At 41.9% G+C, this 22,363-nt stretch overlaps 2 protein-coding genes and 1 long non-coding RNA gene across 3 annotated transcripts in view; all 3 read right to left on the bottom strand.

The window, feature by feature from the left end:
• LOC309701482 (uncharacterized protein) overlaps positions 1-22,363 on the bottom strand; it is a 2,150,955-nt gene that overhangs the window by 903,428 nt on the left and 1,225,164 nt on the right. The gene's annotated exons all lie outside the window — the stretch shown is intronic.
• The window catches only part of LOC309701490 (NLR family CARD domain-containing protein 3-like), a 346,993-nt gene that overhangs the window by 23,614 nt on the left and 301,016 nt on the right, over positions 1-22,363 (bottom strand). The gene's annotated exons all lie outside the window — the stretch shown is intronic.
• Positions 18,595-20,204, bottom strand: LOC309701599. The gene is made up of 3 exons (XR_014275158.1): positions 20,142-20,204; positions 19,658-19,715; positions 18,595-19,115 (listed from the first exon to the last, which is right to left on the bottom strand). It is a non-coding gene; the product is annotated as an uncharacterized lncRNA (long non-coding RNA).

Here is a 22,363-nt window from a genome sequence, read left to right as displayed (position 1 = left end):
CCTTAAAATCTGCTCGAACCTGACAAGGTAGCCAGTGAAGACATCTCAGAACAGGGGTAATGTGCTCAAATTTCCCAGTTCTTGTTAAAATGCGAGCAGCTGCATTTTGCACCAACGCCAGAATCTCAGGTTAAACCTCACAAAACTTTAACAACCACCAAACAGCTAAAACAGTAAATGAGAGCAGGAACACGGATTCTGCACAAAGACGTAAACACAAAGCTCGGAGCCACCGACGCATCAGAATCAGTGAGATGTCGCCTTTCTCACCCGATGGCACGGACTGTCGGGCTGAAAGCCGACAGCTCGCTGATTCTGATGTTTCGGCGGCTCCGAGCTTTGTGTTTACGTCCTTTTTACGCTGATTCTAAAGCTGTTAGTTTTATCTCTCCATCCATCCATCCATCTTCATCCGCTTTATCCGAGGCCGGGTCGCGGGGGCAGCAGCCTAAGCAAAGAGGCCCAGACCTCCCTCTCCCCAGCCACCTCCTCCAGCTTATCCGGGGGAACACCAAGGCGTTCCCAGGCCAGCCGAGAGATATAATCTCTCCAGCGTGTCCTGGGTCTGCCCCGGGGCCTCCTCCCGGTGGGACATGCCTGGAACACCTCACCCAGGAGGCGCCCAGGGGGCATCCTTGTCAGATGCCCGAACCACCTCAGCTGGCTCCTTTCGATGTGAAGCAGCAGCGGCTCTACTCTGAGCCCCTCCCGGATGGCCGAACTTCTCACCCTATCTCTAAGGGAGAGGCCAGCCACCCTTCGGAGGAAGCTCATTTCTGCCGCTTGTATCCGCGATCTCGTTCTTTCGGTCACTACCCACAGCTCGTGGCCATAGGTGAGGGTAGGGACGTAGATTGACCGGTAAATTGAGAGCTTCGCTTTTACACTCAGCTCCCTCTTCACCACGACGGACCGGTGCAGCGTCTGCATTACTGCAGCCGCAGCCCCAATCTGTCTGTCGATCTCCGGCTCCCTTCTCCCATCACTCGCGAACAAGACCCCGAGATACTTGAACTCCTCCACTTGGGGCAGGAACTCATCCCCGACCCGGAGTGGGCACTCCACCCTTTTCCGGCTGAGAACCATGGCCTCAGATTTGGAGGTGCTGATCCTCATTCCCGCTGCTTCACACTCGGCTGCGAACCGTTCCAGTGCGAGCTGGAGGCCCTCACCCGATGAAGCCAACAGAACCACATCATCCGCAAAAAGCAGAGATGAGATTCTGAGGCCACCAAAGCGAAAGCCCTCCGCCACTTGGCTGCGCCTAGAAATCCTGTCCATAAAAATTATGAACAGAACCGGAGACAAAGGGCAGCCCTGGCGGAGCCCATCACCCACCGGGAACGAGTCCGACTTATTGCCGGCAATGCGAACCAAGCTCTTACAACGGTTGTATAGGGATCGAATGGCCCGTAGCAATGGGCCAGACACCCCATACTCCCGCAACACCTCCCACAGGACACCCCGAGGGACACGGTCGAATGCCTTCTCCAAGTCCACAAAACACATGTAGACTGGTTGGGCAAACTCCCATGCACCCTCAAGTATCCTGGAGAGGATAAAGAGCTGGTCCAGTGTTCCGCGACCAGGACGAAAACCGCATTGTTCCTCCTGTATCCGAGGTTCGACTAGCGGACGAACTCTCCTTTCCAGCACCCTGGCATAGACTTTCCCAGGGAGGCTGAGGAGTGTGATCCCCCTGAAGTTGGAACACACCCTCCGGTCCCCCTTCTTAAAGATGGGGACCACCACCCCGGTCTGCCAGTCCACAGGTACTGCCCCTGATCTCCACGCAACATTGCAGAGACGTGTCAACCAGGACAGCCCTACAACGTCCAGAGCCTTCAGGAACTCGGGGCGGACCTCATCAACACCAGGGGCTCTGCCACCAAGGAGTTGTTTAACTGCCTCAGTGACCTCGCCCCCGGAAATTGGCGGGTCATTCCCCTCATCCCCAGACTCTGCTTCCTCCTCGGAAGACGTGTCAGTGGGATTAAGGAGGTCCTCGAAGTATTCCTTCCACCGCCTGACAATTTTCTCAGTCGACGTCAGCAGCGCTCCGCCAGTAGTAGCTGCGTAGTTATGGAAGCTATCCATTAGCACGTTGCTGGGCGTATCACTCTCCTCGTTAGCATTCTCAGGCGCTATCTTAGACTTGGAACTTTCCAGTCCCCTTTTCGCTCCTTTCTGATTCGGCATTCTGCTGCTTCTTGCCCTACGATTGCTGTATCTTCTCTTATTTAGTGAATTGTTAGTGTTAGCAGCATAAAGTTGAGGTTTTACCGTTGTTCACGAACTTTCTGTGCAGAACTCGGTAGAGAGCGTCTACTCACTCCGCCATCTTGGCACCCCCCCGATCGGGTAGTGACAGTGTCCAAATTCATCGGCTGCATCCTCCTGAGGACCCGGCCTTCGCGGCGTACGTAAGCTGGGTCCTCAGAAGGTTGGATATGCTGGAAGTAAACGGCTGGGGAAATTGGACGGTCTAGCCTTCTGATTAGCGTCACCGCTGTCTCGGTGGAGTTTAATAAACTCGGCTGTCTGCTCCTTGCTATCTGCAATATAACAGGACACTGGAGTAAATTCTCGACCGTCTCATACTTCTGTTTAATCAGTTTTCTGTTTGATGTTTATTCAGCTGTGTAAAAACCAAGGAGGAACCCACCCGGGGGATTAATAAAGTTTTATTTTATCTAATCTAATAACTTTAATCTCAGCCAAACCGATTTACTCACGAACAAACAAAACACTGAAAAAAGCCAAACAATAACATTTTTAGGTTGTCTAAGTGACTTATATATCACGTTTAACCTGAGTAGCGAAAGTCCGCGGTGATCTGAAAATGATGTGCCGGGAGTTGTGCCGTTCTCGGTGGCTTCAGTGACCCTCGAGCTCCCGGCTGGCTATAGTGCTGGTGGGTAGCAGACGTCTCAAAAAAATGTCGAAGCACTTTTGCAAATATGCGGTATCTTGATAAACCGAGCAGATATTTGATGTTTACATAGCTACTTTCTCGCCTGAAAATATGTTAAAAGTTTATTTTGTGACCCAGAAAGATTAGTATGAGTAATTTTAAAACTTAGTAGCGGCCGCCAAATTGAGGAACTGGATTTGGTGGTCATGAAAATGGCATTAAACAAGTCCCCAGGGACAGATGGACTCACTACTAATTTTTATCAATTCTTCTGGAAGGACCTAAGAACTTTATTGTTTGATGCATTAAAGGAATCGATAGAGAAAAAAGAACTGATGCCAAGCATGAAACAAGGGTTGATAACCCTGATTCCTAAATCAGGTAAGGATAAAAGAATTTTAGACAATTTAAGACCCATCACCTTACTAAACACTGACTATAAGATCCTGTCTGGAGCTGTAGCTGAGAGGCTAAAGAAAGGCATCTCAAACATTATCAGTGAAACACAATCAGGTTTTTTGAAAGGAAGACTAATTCATAACAATATTAGGCTGGTTTTGGACCTCCTTGAGTACAGTGAATTAATCCAAGAGAGAGGATACATCCTGTTCTTGGATTTTTACAAAGCATTTGACTCAGTTGAACATACGTTCATATTAAAAACTCTGCAGTCTTTTGGTTTTGGAGAGGAATTTATCAATGTTATAGAGATGCTATATAATGACATTAACAGCTCTGTTTTGCTAGAACATGGTACATGTTCAAGGTTTGAGGTTAATAGAGGGATAAGGCAGGGATGTAGCAGCTCACCACTTCTGTTCATCATGGTTGCTGAGCTGTTGTCTATTTTGATTATAAACAGTCACATTGAGGGGTTAACTGTGATGGGTGAACAGATAATAATCAGTCAGCTCGCAGATGATACCACCCTGTTTCTAAAAAATGAGGACCAGATTCCTTTAGCCTTACAGGCGATCAACCACTTCTCCAAAGCTTCTGGCCTACAGCTGAATATTAATAAATGCGAAATTCTAGCTCTGCATGAGTGTCCCCTGCAAGCAATAGATAATATACAGATCAAAAAAGAGGTGAAGTATCTGGGCATTGTAATTTGCAAGGATAAGACATCAACTGAAAATAAGAATATCTGTACCAATATAGAAAAGTGTAAGTCAATTTTAAACAGGTGGCTGCAAAGGGACATAACTCTGTTTGGGAGAATCTTGCTAACCAAAATGGACAGTCTGTCCAGACTAATCTATCCAGCCTTTTCTCTGCCCACATCTCCAAAACTAATTAAATCTATAAATAATCTTAATTTTAGGTTCATATGGAGGAACAAATGTCATTCTATAAAGAAAAATGATATGATTAAGAATTATGAAGAGGGTGGGGCTAATGCCATTGACTTTGATGTTATGAATGGTGTACTAAAACTGAAATGGTTAAGATCTTTCATTAGGAACAAAAATTCCTTTTGGAACATTATTCCCAGTGTGATTTTTGGCAAAATGGGTGGAATAGACTTTTTGTTACGTTGTGACTTTGATTGCAGTTCGTTACCTGTTAAACTCTCAGCTTTCCATCAGCAGGTCCTTCTCTACTGGAAATTAATCTACAAACATAACTTTACTCCTCACAATACCCCTATATGGAACAACAGGTATATCCGTTTGTGTAGGAAATCTGTGTACATGGATGAATGGAGATCTAAAGGGATTTGGGCTGTAGCTCATTTTATGGATGATAATGGGGTCTTATTAAAACATGATACGTTTTGTGAGAAATTTGATGTAAGATGTACTGTTAAGAGATATCAATCCCTAGTGAAAGCCATCCTTTCACTAGGGATCAATGATAAAAGAAGATATTGTGCACTCTAAAATTTCTCCTGGACTGAGGCAGCTCTGCATAGCTGGAGCTGAATTTGGTGACAGCAGGTTTACAAACAAAGTGATCAGGAATATTTTAATAAACTAAATTTGCCCTAATCCGGTTAAAAGAAATTATATTCTTAAAGAATTTGAGACCATGGAGGTTAAGGCGATAAGAAAAAAGTATACAGTGGGGCAAAAAAGTATTTAGTCAGCCACCGATTGTGCAAGTTCCCCAACTTAAAATGATGACAGAGGTCAGTAATTTGCACCAGAGGTACACGTCAACTGTGAGAGACAGAATGTGAAAAAAAAATCCATGAATTCACATGGAAGGATTTGTAAAGAATTTATCCGTAAATCAGGGTGGCAAATAAGTATTTGGTCACCTCAAACATGGAAAATCTCTGGCTCTCACAGACCTGTAACGTCTTCTGTAAGACGCTTTTCTGTCCCCCACTCGTTACCTGTATGAATGGCACCTGTTTGAACTCATCATCTGTATAAAAGACACCTGTCCACAGCCTCAAACAGTCAGACTCCAAACTCCGCCATGGCCAAGACCAAAGAGCTCTCGAAGGACACCAGGAAAAGTATTGTAGACCTGCACCAGACTGGGAAGAGTGAATCTACAATAGGCAAGCAGCTTGGTGTGAAGAAATCAACTGTGGGAGCAATCATCAGAAAATGGAAGACATACAAGACCACTGATAATCTCCCACGATCTGGGGCTCCACGCAAGATCTCATCCCGTGGGGTCAAAATGATCATGAGAACGGTGAGCAAAGATCCCAGAACCACACGGGGGGACCTGGTGAATGACCTGCAGAGAGCTGGGACCAAAGTAACAAAGGTCACCATCAGTAACACACTACAACGGCAGGGAATCAAATCCCGCAGTGCCAGACGTGTTCCGCTGCTGAAGCCAGTGCATGTCCAGGCCTGTCTGAAGTTTGCCAGAGAGCACATGGATGATACAGCAGAGGATTGGGAGAATGTCATGTGGTCAGATGAAACCAAAGTAGAACTTTTTGGTATAAACTCAACTCGTCGTGTTTGGAGGACGAAGAATACTGAGTTGCATCCCAAGAACACCATACCTACTGTGAAGCATGGGGGTGGAAACATCATGCTATGGGGCTGTTTTTCTGCCAAGGGGACAGGACGACTGATCCGTGTTAAGGACAGAATGAATGGGGCCATGTATCGTGAGATTTTGAGCCAAAACCTCCTTCCATCAGTGAGAACTTTGAAGATGAAACGCGGCTGGGTCTTCCAACATGACAATGATCCAAAACACACCGCCCGGGCAACAAAGGAGTGGCTCCGTAAGAAGCATTTGAAAGTCCTGGAGTGGCCTAGCCAGTCTCCAGACCTCAACCCCATAGAAAATCTGTGGCGGGAGTTGAAAGTCCGTGTTGCTCGGCGACAGCCCCAAAACATCACTGCTCTCGAGAAGATCTGCATGGAGGAATGGGCCAAAATACCAGCTACTGTGTGTGCAAACCTGGTAAAGACCTATAGTAAACGTTTGACCTCTGTTATTGCCAACAAAGGTTATGTTACAAAGTATTGAGTTGTATTTTTGTTATTGACCAAATACTTATTTGCCACCCTGATTTACGAATAAATTCTTTACAAATCCTACCATGTGAATTCATGGATTTTTTTTTCACATTCTGTCTCTCACAGTTGACGTGTACCTCTGGTGCAAATTACTGACCTCTGTCATCATTTTAAGTTGGGGAACTTGCACAATCGGTGTCTGACTAAATACTTTTTTGCCCCACTGTATTTCACTTCCTCTTTCCCCTAAAGTAAAAGAGGTTCACTTTAAAATCATTAATGAGGTTTATCCAACCAATGAATTCTTAAGACGGAAATTTAACTTAGATGTGAACGCCTGCACATTTTGTGAAAATGATATTGAAAGTCTGGATCACTTGTTTTTCTACTGTGAATCAGTGCACTCCTTCTGGACTGACATGTGGAGCTGGCTACAGTCCAGGAGAATTCAGTTACCACATTTGACGGTGACAGTAATAAAATTTGGAATACTTGCTGAGAATGCAGATTTTGACCTGTTGATTAGGACGATTTTGTTAATGGGAAATTTTTTTATTCACAAATGCAGATACTTTAAAGCTAAACCATGTATAAACAGATGGCTGAATGACTTTAAACTCTGGGCTAAATCGCTGAAACTTGTGAATAACAAGAAAGTCCTTAAACTTGTTGTTTTATTTAAAGAGTTTAACCTATGTTAAAAAAAAAAAAACTCCCTATTTTATAATCACGACTGCCCTTTTTTTGCACGTTATTTTTTGCCTTTGGTTCAAATCCTTCAATGACTGTTCTTTCTTTTTGTGCTAACTCTTTTAGCTTTGTGCTTATTGTTGTTGTTTTTTTTTTGTTCGTTTTGTTTGTTTGTTTGTTTGTTTTGCTATAATGCTCAACCGAGGATGTAACGTAATCGGATTAATGATGGTGCCTTGTATGTTATACTGTTGTTTGTAAATAAAGTTTAATTTAAAAAAAAAAGTTTCTGTCGCCATTTTAGGTTTTAAAAATGTCGTGATAAGGGCGGGTCTTACTGTGAACCTGCGCGCTCATTGGCTAATAACTTGAGATTGACAAGCCGTTATCCAATGAGCGCGCGGCTTCTCCCAACATAAAGTAGTTTCCTTTGAAAAACCAAAGTCTGATTACTTTTGCCTCCACTGACGGAGCCTGTTGTTCCCGCCACAGAGACACAGTAATGTCAGAGCGGTGTTAACACTCACCTGCCTCAGCACAGCTCTCACTCTCTTCCTGCTCTCTCAGCTAAACTCACTTCCTCTCTACTTACAAGAAACCAGCGCTCAGAGGAGCCGACCGGCCTCACGTTTCATCCACAGACACGAACAGTGTGGAATTATTTTATGTCATAAGAAGAAACATATTCATGTTAACACTCACCTGCCTCAGCTCCACCTTCCTCCTCCTGCTGCTCTGAACTAGTGATGGGTCGTTCGCGAACGAAATGGCTCTTAGAGCCGGATCTTAGACGTGAACAACGCAGCCGCCTCCTTATCACGAGCCGTCACATTTTTTTTTTTCTTTCTCTCAGCCTCTCTCTCTCTCTCTCTCTCCCTCTCTCTCTCTCTTGCACTTTTTTCCTGCTTCACTCAGCATGCGAGCCTTGTGCTTTACGCTGGGCAGAGGGGGGAGGGGCGGTAGTTACACTCAGTAGCACAGGAACAGAGGCAGAGAGAGAGAAAGAGGCAGGGCCAACAACGTCACATTAGAAAGGTATAGTAATCATCCACAACTATTTTCAGTTGGAGATGATAAAGGATTCAGAAAGTTTATTCATGCAGGTCCATATGACAGAGAATATGCATGTTCTTTTTGTTTTCATATTTTAATTTATATTTAATTGTGTTGTGGTTTGCAGTGTTTTGTGTTGTTTCACTTTAAATTTGTAAAAGGAAAAAGCTGAAAATTTAAACAGTTAAAAGTTGAAATGTGAATAGTTGATTTTTGTATTATATAATTATTATTATTATTTCATTTTTATTATAATGTGATATATTATATTATTTATTACATTTTATGTGGAGTGAATAAATAAAAGTATATTTACGGTGGCCCCTAGAGACAAAGCACATACAAACTTCAAATCACGTACAAACTCCAAATCACGTACAAACTCCAAAACATGTACAAACTCCAAAGCACATAAAAACTCCAAAGCACATAAAAACTCAAAACACATACAAAAGACAACAGAAGTGCTCCAGGATGCTGGGCGCAGTGTTGAGCTTTTGTTACCTAGTGGCTACACAAGCCAGCAAGTACCAACGACCGGATTTGGTGTGTGGTAGTAACAGGTAGATGAAATTTTTTTTTTAAATTATTTGAATATATATGAGTGCCTGTGTATAAATACACAAACAATACACACATGCTTTCAATTGTGTAATTTAAGTGATCTAGTAGCTCTGCTTTGGAAGTTCAGTTCATGCTAGAAATGTGTTTTGGAGTTTGTACGTGTTTTGTCTCAAGGGGCCACCGCATATATCTACCATAACCACTTTTTTTTTACGTCAGTAATTCCTTTTGTGCATAATTTTATATTATTGTTAATAATAAATTAATTAAAGCAACAAAACAACCTGAAGAGCCGGTTTGGAGCCGAAAGAGCCGGTTCTCTAAAAAGAGCCGGAAATCCCATCACTACTCTGAACGGAGGATCAACACTTTCACTTTCACTGCTCCTCCCTAAACACAGATGTCACGGCTCGGCATGGCAAACCGTGGGAGGTGTGGGGAAGCAGGACCCAGGCGCGGTGCTCTATGTACAAACAGTGCGTTTATTTACAGTGTAACAATAAATCCCCGTGCTTTCCCTGACTCCCGTGTCGTGTCTCTCCGTGACCAGTCCGTGTCTCAGTGCTCTCCGCTCGCGTGTCTCAGCACCCCTCGTGCTGGCTGCCGTCTGGCGCTCCACACTTCTCCTGGGGACACAATAGACGCAGCCGTCAGGACACATATAACCGCGGGCATACACACACTAACTCAGTTCAACAGGATGACTAACATGGAGTCTCACGGAATGATCCCGCGTCGGTGGGAGCTCCAAGACTCTCCTAAGTAGCTCCCCCGACGTGGCCTGATCAGCAGCAGGTGTGTGGCTTCGGGTGTGGCCAGACCGTCAGCAGGGCCACACCCACCAGGCCTGAAGGCGCCCGCCGAAACACATATACACACACGCAAACAGGGAGAAAGACAGCAACACCAAATATACATACAATAATAATAATATAATTCATAACTGCTCAGGGATCCTGGGTCGCTCAGACCCAGGATCCCTGACAACAGAGGATGCTGGGACTTGTAGCTTTTACCTTGTGTGATATTTATGGCTGTGACACTAAATCACAGCATGAAAACTTCCTGCAAACATGTCACAGGCGATAAAAGTTTCACATTAAAGGTGAAGTTATTTTTCTGTCTCATGTTCAATAAACAGTGAGCTGGGAAAACTGAAGAACAGACTTCAGACGTTCCCTGCAGAGTTTCTGCTGCTCGGTCGTCTGCATGTTGCTGAGACTGAGCTGATGATGAAGCTGTGATGGGTTTATGGCACGTTTGGTTCTGGAGAAGAGTTTTACTGCCGGTGCAGGTGAAATGATCAGAGGTTACAGCCTCTGGTTAAAGTGGAGGCAGCGATCAGGACGGCTGAGCAGCAGAGGTCTCGAGGGTCCTAAAGTGTAAAAGCATCAGTGTTAGTAACACAAAGATCACAGAATGGGATCATCCACACAACACTAACATCTAAATCCACGGCAGGAACTCTTCCAGTGTCCTGAAAAATCTGTGTGCACGATGCTGAGATTAAAATCTGTCTGCTCATCTTAATGCAATATTTACTAAAGTCTGGTAGAAGTTTTACTGATTCTGTAATAATCAGCTTGTTACCATCACATAATGAACTCAGCCATGACCAATGAGGCCGTCCTTGTGCGGTTCTCTGGCGCTGATTCTGACTGTGACCTTCACCTCTGCAGGGTCGCCTCTGCTCGTGGCTGAGCTCGTGTTTGTCAGGCTGACAAAATAAAAGCTTCTTCATTTCTGTGGCTGAAGAGGAGTCTGCTCTTCTTCACCAACAGGAAGTGAAACATTTCTCACTGATTCTGAAATCTTCACTTGTTTCACAAATTCACAGTAACACACACACACGGTTGTGTTTTCATATCCTTGTGGGGACATCTATTTGACATCATGCTCTTCTCAGCCTTTTACTCTAACCATTAAGACTGAATGCCTAACCCTGACCTGACTGTCCCTGACACTAAAACCACATTCTGAGTCTCACAAATGTCTTCAAACTTGTGGGGACGGGCATTTTGGTCCCCACAAAGACATGTAAACATGCACACACACAGGTATTAATGACCTCACAGGTTCATGTTTGGGGCTTTTAGCATCTTTGTGTGTCGCTCAGATTTAATTCACTCTTGTTTTGAGGTTTTGTGCCTTTTTGTTTCATTCTTTGTGCGTTTATTTTATCTTTAAGCCTTTCAGGACTCGTGCTGTTGGCTTTTTCCTGGTGTGTTATTAGTATTTTTAATTTCTAAACTTATTGTAAAAGAAGGACCGATGGAACATTGATGTGAAAATAAACATGATCATTTAATGTTTTTGTCAGTCATTAAAAAATAAATCCTGGTCTTTCATTTTGCTGCTGCATTGTTCACAGAAACACATATTTTCCTGTTTCTTTCTGTTTGTGTGTTTCTGCTTTTGCCTGTTTAGCGCTGCTGAGCAGGAAAACCCAGACGAACAAAAACCTCTGTTAAGTAAATGTTTGAGTCACTTTGGGTCTGAACTGTAAAAAACTGCAAACTGAAACAGATTTGAAGGCATCACAGGAACAGCCTCACATTCAAAACATGAAAGAGAGGACTTTTATTTTGAAACACTCAGGAAATGACAGAGGGAAAGTTTTTTAATTAAAACAAATTATTAGTTTATGCATTCTAAGTTCATACAACCACCAAAACTGTGATGATCCTCACATCAGCTTTACTGTGTGAGGTCACATACACGATCATTAATGTTACTATTATTATTATTATTAATATTATTATTATTATTATTAGAGACTTGCAGAGAGAAGAGGTGGAAACATTTTGATTTTCATAAATTTAACAGACTAAAAACCTACAAACATGTTTGGTGCTGAAGAAAAATGGAAATTATCAGAACATCAGAATAAAAAAAGAAAAGCTCAAAGTGAAACCTGTGGGGAGGTCTGAGTGAGACACGGCAGAGCCCCACGGTGAGTGTCTGTCCGTGTCTGTGGAACAGCAACGTTTGGATCACTTGCAGTCGCAGAGCAGCGCGGCGCCTCGCAGCGTCCAGTGCTCGGGCGGCTGCACGCTCCTCAGCTGCAGGGAGAAGATGAAGTTCAGGTCGGTGCGTCGAGGCTTCTTGTAGACGGGACACGAGTACAGGCTGACCGCCCCCCCACCGCCCCCCCCCCCCCGCCGCCAGGGGGACGCTTACTGTCGGCCATGTTGGCTGAGCTGACGGCGAAGACGTGGACCACAGGGAGGGGGGTGAAGAGGACCTGAGGGGCCGAGACAAACTTATTATTACTGAGCAAAAACAAAAATACTTTGATTTCATTTAGTTCCTAAATTGCTGACAAATTAATTATTATTTCATAATTTTTCATTAAATTAATCTTTAAGATGTTTTTTAAAAATGTTTTTATGTTAATTTACAAAAAAATACAGAAACAGTAAAACGTTGGACTTTTGAACACTGAAGTTTTTTTTAAAGCTTCAGTTTATTATTTTAATCTAAGTTAAAAAACACTGATTTTAAAAAGACAAACTTTGGGCGGAGCCTCAGCGAGTTTGGCGCCATGTCTGTCCCATCCCGCTCCATCCAGAAAAAGACCATAGATATAGACTCCACCCACATCTCCAGGGGGCGGAGCTTAGACGACCTCCCTCATCATCTTGGTGACATCGTTGCTAAGGGTGACCATGTCCAAGGCCCAGCCCCTGGACAGGTTGGAGCGTGTCGTCTCCTGGCGCATGGCGGTCAGGAAACCCTAAAGCAGTGGTTCCCAAACTTTTTTTGCTGGGCCCCTCTTGTTTTACAAGAAAAATGTTCGCACCTCCCTCCCCTTCTCGCGCGCGCACACACAAACACAACCTCCAACCACACACGCCCATATTTTGCTCCATTGCGGTTTATTTCACACCTCAAACATTTAGTAAACAATTAAGCAAATACAAGTATTGTCCTGCATGACAAACCTCAGGATGCAGGTTATTATTACTCTTTCCTGCTGGCACACCTGTCACACCTGAGAGTCAGCTAGAAACTTACAGTGACGTGGACATCATGCAAAGACTGCCAGACTCTGTAATACTGCAAATGATCAGTGACTCAGGTTAACACTAAACTTTAAACGGCACCTCTGTGTCTCTGTGTGCTGAACATCTAGGATTGAGTCAGGCTGCATCAGCTGAAGCTGTTATTTTTTATTCAGGTGTGGGGAAAATACGTAAGACTGCAGTGAAGCGATGCACCAGATGAATCCCTGGCCAAAGGTATCGTACTTAAATCAGACTACTGATCCAGCCACATCAGCCTTTTGTGAGGTCTGTTTAAAGTTGACTAAAAGTGAACTGCAGGTTCCTGAGAGGTGGACTGTGAGCACAGAAACACATGTTCATACATACAGCTGCAGCAAACTTACATTAATTTTAAATAGATTTGTTACTCTGATGTCTGTCTCTGTGTTAGTCCTCTGACAGACTGGTGACCTGTCCAGGTGTGCTCTACCTATGACTACTGGGACAGGCTCTAGCCTCTGTAATAGAAATTTTCTGTTATTCTCATTTAAAGTATTTAAGTGCTTATGCATATGCTTAGTTGTGACACTGTTACTGTTCAGTGAAAGTTTCTAAAACTAGATGAACTTACTTCAGCGTCAGCAGTTTGAGAAAACAACTCCCTTTACAGGTGCTGATAAGGCCAAGGGCACAAAACAGCATAACCATTGATCCGTTGAAGTGTGGTAGGATCAGTTTGTAACTTCCTCTTCCTTGGAATGCATAAAGGAGGAGGAGCACCACTTCTGTGGCAGCGCTGACATGACTGAACTGTGATGTTTGATGTGTGTTGGCGCAGTAATAAATAGCTTGATCACAGCTCTTTCTGTGTTGAAGACTTTATTTTAAAAATTCCACGACACCTCCCCCCCTCCCACTGTGAACATGAATTAAATATTCAGAAGACATTTGTTTAAATAGTTCTACAAATCTGAGCTGTTGGTGTGTCCTTGGATTGTGTGGTAATAATATTAGAGCCTGCAATCTTTCTTACTGAATCTCTACTCTGAGTCATGTTACCTGAGATTAATTCTATGTTTACCTGTCAGCCTGGACGAATGTGCTGTGTGAAGGAAATTAAATTAAATCAGATCTGAACTGCGTACAGTTAAGGAACCTGTTCATATTTGATTGAAATATGAACCAGTGATTTTTTTGATTGCTGATTCCAAGAGAGTCTTTGTGGAAATCCTGTTTGGCTTTTTGTTATTTTAATTCTCTTCTCTGTTTTCCAGAACAGTTCTCCACAGTCGCTGTCCACATGGGTCAGTGGGACCAAGAAGCACTCTGCTAATGTGTGGACTCTGCCCAGCAACATCCAGCAAGACCCAGACAGCGTTTTCTATCTCCCAGCTGGAGTTTTTTGTTTGTTTGTGACTGGAGAGTCAGATTTTTGTTGAGCTTCACACTTGCAGAGGTAAGTCAGTTTGCAGAGATCCCTCCCACCCTGGCTTTTATGTCCTAGATTTCTTATCTGAAACAGTAATATTTCAGTGACTGCTGCTTATACCACAGGTTAATACACTCTACTGATCCCTGATAGGAGAATCATCAATTTTGGCAACAAAGAGCCTGGTGGATGTTTGTTTACAGTCTGATGATGGGACATCATGCTCTGCATCTTCAAAGTTTGCCTCCTCATTATTATTCATACCCAGTAATGTGAAGTATGCTCATATCTACTATAACTGAACAAACGCGGTGGTCTTCATTTATGGAGGCTGTTGAGTCTGAATGTTGGATGTTGTGTATCTCGTGTTCTCTGGGCTTTGTTGTCCTCAGTCTTTTCGCAGGATCAGAAAACAAAACCAGGAGGCGCGTAAATGTTTCTTCTCCATGATGTTTCTTCAAATGTTTCTTCTGGATGATGATAAGACTGTGACACGGGATGCCACCTTTGGTCTTGTGATGAAGCAAAGCTCAGGAAGAAGTGGGATTAACTGGTACCCACATCTGAGAAGGATGTACAGGGGCACCTGCAGCCAAATCCAAGCTTCAGGTTAGTTGTAGTTGCAGAACGCTATAGACTGAGACAGCTGAGGCATCAAATGTTTGATTAAACGGATGAAAAAGAGAAGTTTCTTCCCCATAATTATCACTTCTTAAAATCTGTAGCAACTTCAAGTCTGTCAGCGTGCTGAGCATGCTCAGAATGTGACAATATATTTTTGTTCAATATTTAATTTCTTTCAGTTGCAATTGTTAAATGAAAAAAATATATATATTCTTATAATTTAGCAAACTAATTTAGCAAAAAAAATATACATATATCTGTATTAGTTTTAATAAATTAATTTGACACCTGTATTGAAAATACCATATTGTATTCATACAGAATCAGTTTGGTATCATTGTTTGTCTGATTGCTGAAACTAAGAGCTGCTTTGATCTGTTAAGATCTAAAGTATCCAAAGTTGAGCTCTGATGTTTCTTCACCCCTGTGTGTGTGATATGTGATTCCTACATGCTGGCAGAGCAGAGCGGCAGTTTGTGCTCACAGATGGTGACGGTGTGGAGAGACGGTGGTGTTTCCTCAGAAGAACCAGCAGAGTCACTTGCTGACTGATGTTCGTCTGCACTGCACAGAGGAAATCAACTGACCGAGGTTTGTCCAGTGACGTGTTATGAAATGTATATTTGTTTTATGCTTACAGTTATGTTTTTCTTGACAGAGGCTCTGCAGAGGTTAGACAAAGCAGAGAAAACATGTGCTTTACATTTTACTGTGATTTATTGAGATATTTGTTGCCTGATGTTCAGCAGGAATGGAGAAATAGAATCAAAGGGAGATGTTTTTGCTGTTTTTGTAATGATGTAAATCTTCAATATTATTTATTTGCTTGGTTATATTAGGAGTGTTTCTGAGTGAGGGGGGAGGAGTCATCATCCAGGTAAAGTGACATAGATCAGTGGATACACTTGTCTCCCCTTTAAAGGAGACGATCCAAGTCATCCTTAAATGTTAGTGCTTTCAAATACACAAACATTTTTAAAGGACAAAAATGAACATCCAACTTTGACTGTAACACAAAATAAATCTTTGCATGTGTGTTTTCAAACTCTCAGATGGGCAGCATATCAGTCTTGGACTGTGTAACCTGCCGGAGCAGCACTGAATGACCACCACACATGAGCATGTTCCTGCAACATTCAGCATCTGATCCTTCATCTGTGTGCTTCTGCTTTTGGTAAGTAGAGTTACCCAACTCCAGTATTTCTAAACACATGCCATCCATTTCTGACGGCCTGGTTACTTCCTGTCAGTTACTTTAGAAACCATGTGGTCACCTGACCTAACACTGTTTCTTCTTCTTCCCCTTAATGTTCAAGTGTCACGTGTCAAACAGCTGGAGAGGAAACTACACCAGTGTACTGGGATGTTTCACCAACACGTGCCAGATGCTGTTCCTTCACGGTGACATCACCAGAGACAGCCCCACCCACCTCAGGACCTCGCCATTGATCATGATGATTATAATGATGACAGCGAGCGGAACTAAGACTGTAAAAATCCACGACCAGAATGTTTCTTTCTAATTATGAATGAATACTGAGAGCCTCTTTCTGTGTTTTGTCTGTTTTGGGGTTGTTTTTTTTACCTCATTTGTTTCTAACAAAGTTCACAAACTCACACAGTTTACATTCTGTATGTTTCCATCTTTACCAGCCACACTCTAACTGCATTTAAGAAAATAATCCTTAGAAATCGTCGTTTTTCTCTTTTGTAATTGATGATAATTCAGTGAATATACTGCGCTGCTTCCTTCTATTGCGTCACACATTGCTTTAAGTTTTTCAGTGTCCAGTTATTTTTTACTGCTGTTTGAATTCTCTGTATGTTTGACCCTGTAGACTGTTTGATGGACTGCTTGTCTTCCTGTTTGTTACCGCCGCCTGTTTTTTAATAAAGATTTGGATTTCTGACTTCAACACAGCCTCTGCGTGTCCTCCCTTTGTGTCCTCTTCCTCACTGAATGTGTTGCATGTGTCACAGATTCCTTTTATTAACAGCTTTCCCACAGTGAGTTGCATCAGCATTCATTCACAGCACATTTCAGAAGGATTCAGATTAATACAGTGATCTTACAGTCAGAATGATCCTGACAGAGTGCCACTGTAAATGATCTTTCATCAGGTACATTTTAAAGTTCAGGAGCAGGAGTTATGAAGACTCATGCTGGCATTAGGACTAATAATATGTACTTACAAAGTCAAAGTTTTTTAATTATGCTAGAATACTGGAAGACAATCAACTTTTAGTGTTTTCCGCATATTAATTATTCTGAAATAGAGACGGTGACCCTAACTGTACAGAAGCACTAAACAACTGACACTCTAACAGACATCATTGGCCTGAGCCGTCATGCACAGTGAGTCTGATCCTTTGCTGTGAGAGTCTGACAAGCATGTTTCTGGTCAGTTTGGAAGAAATAATATCACAATGTTGATCTTTTTTCCAATATTCCTTCTCTTTTACAACATAAACTGTGATCAAAGGTACTTATGTTCACAGCATGTAATAATACTGACAGTCCAGGGCATTGTGGTCTGTTGAGCTAGGGTTAGGGTTAGCAATTCAGACATATGTAATCAATATTAAACGTCTCTGACGTGGGCCACTGTGTTGGGAAATCCATACCAGGCTGGAAGGAGTCAAGGTAGGTGAGCATCCACGAGAAGACAGCAGATGCATCCTACTAATACTGACAGGACCAGGAGACTCCAGAAACCGAGCATCTTCTCTTCAGTGCCATCCTCTCCTGTCACCCTCTCTGCCCGCAGCTCTTTGAATATGGGGTAGATAAGGGTGCAGAGAAACCCTTATTACTAATTTGTATTATAATTCAATTTTCATGAAATATTCATATTCAGTATCGGTCCTTTTATATTATAACCACGTATCCACCCAGGCTCATGGTGGGGCAGGGCTCTGTCCTGGGATGCTTGAGTACAAGGTAATGTACACCCTGACGAGGTATCCAGTCTGTCAGAATTGTTTTCAATATTTGGTTCAAAAACATGAGTGACAACAAAAATCCAACTAGGATTCTTGCATATGATGAATGAAGTCTGTCTTTGACTGTATTGTCCAGCTGATCCATCAAACCCCCAGCAGGTGAACCTTATTCATGACATAACACGGCAACAATGTAAAAAATGAAACAGCAACAGTCTAAATGTAAAGTGCATTCTAAACTCCTCTTCAATAAATCATATGCAAAGAGTCATTCAGGACTGTAAAACGTGAACTACAGAACCCAGAGTCTTCATCATTAAATCTCTGGTTGCTTCATTTTTCTATCCTATATCAGATACTTTAAGGTTAGGTTAGGTAAACTTGCATTCTCATGGTGAGGCAAAGTGCTTTATGTGTGTGTGCGTGTCATGAACGGCTATAAAAGGCCTATAATTAAAGAACAAAGTGGGGTTTGAGTTCGAGTTGCGGCAGACTGTCACTACTTGTAAATGGAACGCAGCCTTCCTGTGGCGGACAGCTAATAACAGGAATCGGACGCGGTCCACCCAAGTCCACAGCAACCACCATAGCAACCGCCTAGCATGACCTTAGAAACATATTCTGTCTTCATAACTATCAAAAACATGAAATGATTTGCAAAGTGTGAAAGTGTTACAGCTGCAGAGAGCTATGGCGGTATCTTTGGAAGCTGTTTACATAGCTAATAATATACGATGTAACCATGGAGACAGTCAGTCACGTGAGCTAGCGGTGCATGTTTACTACAGTGAATAAGGTGATTGCGTGCACAGCGTCCACACGCTGCAGAGGGTAAAGACATTACTTCAATATTGTTTTATATTGATGTATATTTGCCTTCTGTTGACCATCACCTCAGGTTCACATCACAGTTTCAGCAGACAGATGCACACTGTCTAAATATGAACACATTCAAAAACTCATGTCTCAGAAATAAGCACAGCTGTTCATGTTTGTCATTAGAGTTTTATTTGTAAGAAAATTATGAACTTCATATTGTGCATCAAATAAAAGAACATTTCACAACTCTAAGTCAACAGAAACAGGAAACAGAAATGTCTCTAATGTAGACATGTACAGTGTAGTGTAAGCATTAAAAGATCATAAAGGAAACACTAACATTCATGTGAAACTAATTGTAATAAAAAATGAGCAGGTGGTTTATAGATGTAAAAGAAAGAATCTGAAAACAACACTTTTTTGGTCTAAGTGATCAAAGTAGAAAACAGAACTGATGTTCAAGAACAAACCGTAGCTGCACTAATATTACACATCTCCATTGTTGTGGTGAACAGACATGTTGCTTTTAAAACCACATGCAGTGTGTGACCGTGACTGTTCACTGAGACCATGAACGCCACTTCGCTGAAGCCTTCGCCTTCTTCTTCTTCTTCTAAATTGGAAGCAGAAGGAGCACGAGCTGCTTTGATCTACTGAAAGGAAAAAGCAGAACATCTGAGCTGAAATCATTAAGACAGGAACAAATTCAATGCAGTGTCTCACGTATCTTAGCCTGTTACAACTGTTGATTCAAGCTAAATACGGTTAACACACAGTGTCAGGGAGCTCCAGTGCGGGAACTAGTGGCTTTAGGTTTGTAGTCATTTAACTTTCATCCATTCATTCATTTAATTCAGGAAGAAGAAATGCCAGGTTGATGCAGGCTGGTTACATGCATTTGGTCCCATGCTGTCTTTAACTAAATGGCTTGGTTCACTTTATGGCTGGGCTGTATGTGGGGTTATATCATGTTATTTGGGCAGGAGTACCTGTCCCCTGTTAGACTTAGAAAGTTTCTCCATAAGTAGAGTTTCTAACTCTTATAGCACATCTGTGGCTGACAGCTTTTTGGTGGCTCTTTTCTCTTTGTGCTGAATATCAACACTGTTATTTCTTAGACTGTAAGCTTTACTTTAGCACAACCAGTTGTAGAAGCTGCCACTCCAAATGTCTTTTGATAACAAGAAAAAAATACCTTTTCAGTCCACGGCCTGAAGTTCTTCTCTGACATCTTCTGCCATCAGCTTTGTCTGCTGGTTTGAAGACAATAAACCACAAAAAAGATGATTTAGTCACTTTGTCTGCATCATGCAGCTCGAATGTGTCGTGTAACGATGTTGAATAGCCGTCGTTATCCCTCTGCTGTGTCAGTAGGATTGTACTGTGCAGCATCTCATTGATATGTGAGGAATGCTAATGTAACACGATAACAGACTTACATCATTAAAACATAAAGGACAGGAGATATTTAGATATTTTTATATTTATATTACATTTTATAGCTGACGGATATTACTAAATAGATAGAATTTACTAAATAGCTGGATGAACATGAAAAATATGTCTATAATAACAAATGACCATGAGAGCCAGTAGAATTAATTCAACTGGACACTCAAACGACGTCCTTAAATGCTCTTTAAGTGGCAGAACAAACGAACAAACACTTAATCGCTTACTTGAGATGAAATCTGCTCAGCTACTTTGAAAACAGCTTCTAACTGGTTCCTCCTTTAACAGGAGGTTTTTCAGACTACATGTAGCTGTCCTCTATGTCAGCTCACACATTTACATTTATGTCACACTTATTTCTGCTTTCCCAATTTATAATTATTACTTACATTTTGATTAGATACCTTCAGTTTGTAAATGATCAGATTACATAATTGGAATACAATGTATCCAATTCAGGGTTGCGGGAGGATGAAGCCTATCCCAGCTGATACAGGACAAAGACAGGCTGCCAGTTTATTGCAGGGCTAACACAATATGTGTAACAGAAAATCCACTTAAATGTTTGATATTTCTTATAATAAGCATAATTATGACTATTATTTAAAGGTTTCTTTATAAATACATTTTGATTTTTTATAACCTCTAAAATATAAACCTGAGCTGTTTCAGATTCTGACCTCTGACCTCACTGCAGCTCCTTCTTGGAAGTACGTCTGCTTCTTGTCTTCCCCCAGTGTTGACCGCCTGCCCTTGATATCACGTACTGTACCTGAGGAACAGAAAAGGACAAACACTTGCCTTCATTTAAGAAGTACATTCATACAGAGGTAATCTATGGAATCACACTAGTTCACCCTTTGGGAGAAATCAGTTCCTGTGAAACATTTCTGTATATGAACATCATGTGGAGAATGAATGAAATGAGTTCTTCAGGTGACTCAGCAGTCCCACACTGACAATTGAAATCTAGTTAAACTATTAAGCATATTTGCTCTTCTGAAATCTGTGTTAAACAACAACAAACATAAATTAGTAACAAAAATACAGCTGAGTAGAGGCTTTACAAACCACCAGCAGCCATAATGCTAAATTTTAATCTTCAAATGTTTCTGAGCCGTCTTCAACCTGCTTTTAACACATTAAAGTCCCACAGTCAGTGCAGCACTGGTGTCAAGCCAGCCTCCAATTCGAGACTTGCAGTCAAGCCAGCCTCCAGTTTGTTTTACGTTCCCTGTGTATTCAAAGTATTACGGGAATGGATGTGGAAACCGGATTTCAAAATAAAAGCCAACTTCGAGTGAATTAACAGATATGGTTTTTTTTGTTTTTTTTTCTCTTTTCTACTTTCTTTTCTTTCTATTTTTACTGCACTTTACATACGTCAACATGTCAAACTGTTTGCAATCTATCTAAAAAGAAACCAATTCAAAGCACGGGCATGGAGGACTTCCTGGAAAGTTAGCTGGGAATTTTTTGGCTTCAATTTCACACATATTTGAAGTGCTTTGAGGAAGTTGTGCATTTACTGTCTTTTAAGTAACTCACTCTTGGGATCCGCTTGAATGTATGCTAGTTTCTTTCCTAATTAAATCATGTGAATGTCACCTTGTGGCTTGGTATTCTCAGCAAAACCATGCAGGTAGGTGTTGTGGAAAGGACAGAGAGGAGCAGCATTATAAACAGTAGGTGCTGTAAAAGGTGGTGTTTGGCAGGTGAGTCAGTGGCTCCTAATATAGAGCCAAGTAGTAGTTGTGGGTGTTAAGTGTTGGAGGTGTGACTGGACTTTTTTTTTTTTTCTTTTTTGCCTGTCCCGTTTGGCTCTTTTGCCATCAGAATTATTGTCTAAAGGCAAAGAAAGATGCCCAACGGATTTACTTTACCAAATTGACCATCCCAGCCTTGCCGTAATGGTCCATTTGATTCACCTTTTATTGTTTATTTTATTTTCACTTGCTGAATACGGGACAGACTTGACTGGGGGAAAGAAGGGGAGAAAGAAAGAGGGAAAGAGAAACAGCTGAGAAGAGGGACGGGGGAGAAGGGCAAAAAACAAAAACCAACAGAATGGGCAGAAAAAGAAAAAAAAATGCATCTAATTAACAATTAACAGATATGTTAAGAACATAATAACATATAATTTAGGCTTTTTTATTTTATTTTACAAACTCTAATGAACGATCTATATGACACAGCCTTGTACCCTAATTGTGCCCTGTCACTATCAAGGCCATCTTAGTTTGGATTTCAAAGTAAAAGCCCTGTGAATCTTCATTTTTGAACTACTCTTTCAATGACTTCATAATGCTCTGAAAAGCAAAAGTCGTATTTCCAAATACTATTTGAACTTTGTATCAACACTTTCCAACCGCAGTCTTTTTCACAGTGATACCATATCAATATCAAGTCAGTCTGATTTTGCTTTTCATAGTAATGGCCCTTTGAAATT

The sequence above is a fragment of the Aulonocara stuartgranti genome, assembly GCF_965226115.1.
Source record: "Aulonocara stuartgranti genome assembly, chromosome: 23".
NCBI classification, from domain to species: domain Eukaryota; kingdom Metazoa; phylum Chordata; class Actinopteri; order Cichliformes; family Cichlidae; genus Aulonocara; species Aulonocara stuartgranti.
This window is presented reverse-complemented; position numbering and strand designations above follow the sequence as displayed.